Raw genomic sequence first — 3,948 nt, forward strand, 5'->3', positions numbered from 1 at the left:
GCTGCTGATTGGTCGAGGCGTCGGTGTGAAGTCGGCGCTCGTTGCTGCAGAGGAGCTGCTGCAGCAGAACGGCTGGTCGGCCCACTCAGCCTCGCCGCAGCGCCGCTGGTACCGCCCGGCTGTGACTCAGACCCGCAGAGGCTTTGGGCGCCGCCGGCAGCGTCAGGCGCCGCCGACGCCACGCGACTCAGTGAGACGGCAGACATCTTGGAAGATGGTGGATCGCTGGCTGCAGTAGCTGATCTGGATCTTCGGCGCTGAGTCTCTGGGCTGCAGGTGGGTTCCTCCTGGCGGCAGGAGAACTTTGTTTCCTTCAGGACGTGCGGCTCCCTCAGCACCACTCCGCCTCCGCCGAGCGCTTCGGTTCCGATCGCTGAACAGAACTACAGACCCGTTCTGGTTCGTCAGGTTCCGGTTTCCTGTTCTGATCCGGTGCTGACTGCAGCGCCAACGCAGCATCAGAGCGGCGCCGCGTTCCTGTTGCAGGGAGAAGAACAGCATCAGAACCGGGACGGGCCGGTTCTGACCCGGAGGTCGGTTCTGAAGCCGCTCAGTGGTAAGGTACCAAACTCCACCTTCAGAAGCGGCTCACTGTGACCCGGCCTGGTTCTGGGTTCTGGCCCGGTTCTGACCAGTTCCAGGTTCTGGCCCGGTTCTAGAAGGCAGGCTGACTTCCTGCAGTCGGTTCTGACCCGTTTGTGGAACTGGCAGATAGTCGGCGACTGCTTCACGTTACTTTTTATTTCAGCGCCTTCTGAGCGGTTCTGGTTCTGTGTTTTCAGGAATCGGATCCGTTTCTATTCAGTTTTGATGATTCCGGTGGTTTGAACCCAAAGTAATATATGTGGTTCTGGTCCGGTCCGGTCCATCAAGGACGACACCGCGGCCCAGGATATGCAGAGAAAGTTGTGCGGAAGGAAAAAGTGTGAGAAATATCTGCAGCAGGAAAACTGGAGCAGATTGGTGGAGACTTTCTGGGTTTGGACCGCAGCTGGAACCAGAACCAGAAGATCTGCCACACAGATGGATCCGGGACTTGGACTATACCGCCGCAGTCCTGAACCAGAGACAAATTCTGACAGCAGGTCCCGTCCAGAACCAGAGGTTCTGTCCAGAGCCTGGCCGGGGTTCTTGTTCCGGTTCTGTTGGGTTGGTGTTGGATCGTCTTTCCTCTCATTTCTTCAGATTTTCTTCCGATCAATGTTTTGCTTCGGACCTTTAAAATCTGGATTTCTGGGTCGCTTCAGAACTTTTTGGACCAGTTGACCTGATGTGGGTCGGGTCTCCTTCGGTTCTGGTTCTGCAGAATCTGTTATTAAAATTATCAGCCTCTGAAGGTTTTATTTTTGACCCATTTGGATCTTTTTGGTTCAGATTTCTGGACATTGTTTGGGTTTAACTCGTGGTTCTGAGTCGGGTCGGTTTGGACCCGTCCAGTACATGTTCTAGCTGTTGGTTCTGCTCCAGAACAGGGTTTCAGATTGGGTCTGGGTGGTTCTGGAAGTTTTCTGGACTTTGTATTTTAGATGTGTATTGTCTTATATCCTGGAATATTTATTTCTGGGCCTTGGTTTTGGTTCTGGACGGGTTCAGGGGTTCTGGCCCTCCAGTCTTGACTGGTTTTGTTAAATCCTCCTTCATTCGGGTCAGAAATGGATCCCGGATGTTCTGTGTTGAATCAGTTTGGACTAAGGTTCCGGTCGGACCCGCTCCGGCGCCGAACATCAGAACATTTTTAGCTGCACTGAAATATTCCGGACCTCATCTTCGATGCGGATCATTTCTGTTTGGTATTTTAAGATTTTAGCCGCCTCCAGCTCTGTGGTGTAAATGGACTGATCAGAACCGGTTCTGTTTGGCTGCAGCAACAGATCCCGGCCCGGCCCGGCCCGGCCCGGCGCTGGAAGCCGGTTCTGTGTTTTTACTCAGGATGTTGTGAGGAAACGCTGCAGCTCAGCGAACGGTTTGATCTCGGCTTCCTGCCTCGCTTCCTTCCTGACCCGGTTCTGTCAGCCTGTTGGTTTCTGGGTTCAACATGGCTGCTGCTCCAAACGCTGCCATGGTAACGTCGGTTCTGAATGTCTGCCGAGTTTGGACTCACTGGTTCTGAATCAGAGAGAAAATTATCAGAACCGTACGGCCGCCATGAAGGCCACATTGGATTCTGACTCAAGGAAACATGCGGTTCTGATCCGGTTAACGATGCGGTTCTGCTGTGACCCAATGGACTGAAGGCGGAAAGCTGCTGGTTCTGTTGCTGGAACTGGACCATCCTTGCTCCATGGTTCTGGACCGGTCCGGACTCCAGACTTGGTACAGTCCTGCTCACCATTATTGGCACCCATGAAGTTTTAATATAACCGAATATTTACTGAATATTTCATCAAGTGAAACATCATTTTACTGCTGATGGCTTGTGCCTGATGCAAAACAGCAAAAGATAAAAAACATTTAAAAAGATAAACATTATGAGGAAAACAAAGAAAAACATCATTTTTACCACATCAGTGGTATTGGCACCCTTTGCTGCTAATCGGTATGAAACCCAATTCGGCTCACCTGTTGCAAATCACACATAAAGATCACTTGTGATGAACTGCCTCCACACATGACATGAATTAACCAATGAATGATCATGCTGGTCCATCTCCACATGTGACAATGGTAAAGACAAAGGAGCTGTCTGAGGACATAAGAAATGCTATTATTTTCAAGCACAAGTCCTCCAAAGGATATAAAGCCATCTCCAAAGACCTTGGTATCCCTGTTCCAACGGTGCGTAATGTTATTAATAAGTTTTCCAGGCATGGAACGATCAAGAACCTCCCTGGCCGTGGGGGGAAGAGAAAAACTGATGACAGAAGTCTCCGACGGTTGGTGCGAGTGGTGGAAAAACCACCACGTCTCGCATCTAAAGGCCTAAAGACCAGCCTGGAGCCGTCTGGTGTGATTAACAAGTACCACACGCCACACTCTAAACAAAGTGGGGCTTTATGGGCGGAGGCCCAGGAAGACCCCACTGCTGAAGAAAAGACATAAAAAAGAAGTTTGATCTTCACAAAAGAGAACCTGGACAAACCTCAATCCTTCTGGAAAACGATTTATGGACAGATGAAACAGAAGTGGAGCTTTTCAGTAAATCACACAGTGAGTTTACAGACGGCGCAATGAAGCCTTTAAAGAAAAGAACACCATACCAACAGTCAAGCATGGTGGAGGATCCATAATGCTGTGGGGCTGCTTTGCGGCATCTGGTACTGGAGGCCTGGACCGTATCACAGGCATCATGAAATCAGAAGATTATCAACCAATCCTAGAGTGAAGTGTAAGGAAACTTGGTTTGTGGCGAAGATCCTGATCCTCCAGCAAGACGACGACCCAAAGCAGCCCGGCCTGGTTGGGAGGGAAAACGGACTTTTTAAAACGGCCAGCAACGAGTCCTGATCTCAGTCAAGCTGAAAATCTTTGGGTGGAGCTGAAATTGGAGAAAGGAACCCTGCAAATGTACAAGAGCTTGAGCAGATTGCAAAAGAAGTGTGGGAGAAAATGAGAAGTGGAAGAAGCTTATAGATGATAGAAGAAACGTTTGGAGGCTCATTGCTGCCAAATATTAAAGACGGTGTCAATATTAGTGCACATGCTGGTTTTCTGTTTTGTCCTTTGGAATTAAAATATTTATGTTGAAATGATAAATGTCTTTGTTAAATTAAAGATCCTGCTGATGTAGGTTTTGAACATTTCCCTTTATTTCTGAAGATATTCGCTCCGGTACGCAAATCATGAAGGGGTGCCAATAATGGTGAGCAGGACTGTACTGTGCAGACTGAACCGGATCAGAACTTCCTGTTTGTCGTTTTCACTGGACTTTGTTTCATTCTGAAACTTTGCAGATTTTAAATTTAATTTTAAACTGGTTTCTAAACTGGTTTCAGGCTGCAGGTGAACTGG

General features: G+C 49.1%; 1 protein-coding gene across 4 annotated transcripts in view; it reads left to right on the plus strand.

Annotated features, from left to right (window-relative positions):
* The first annotated feature begins 6 nt into the window (after positions 1-6).
* Positions 7-3,948, plus strand: part of LOC103153098 (linker for activation of T-cells family member 1-like) — a 15,715-nt gene continuing 11,773 nt past the window's right edge. For 3 of the 4 annotated variants that reach the window (XM_007573889.2, XM_007573895.2, XM_007573893.2), the window contains exon 1: positions 7-276. The gene's annotated coding sequence lies outside the window, so the exon portion shown is untranslated. Of the gene's footprint in view, positions 277-332; positions 557-3,948 lie in introns of those variants that run through there. The other variant, XM_007573890.2, reaches the window with a different exon arrangement.

Source organism: Poecilia formosa, unplaced genomic scaffold (assembly GCF_000485575.1).
Source record: "Poecilia formosa unplaced genomic scaffold, Poecilia_formosa-5.1.2 Scaffold339, whole genome shotgun sequence".
NCBI lineage: Eukaryota > Metazoa > Chordata > Actinopteri > Cyprinodontiformes > Poeciliidae > Poecilia > Poecilia formosa.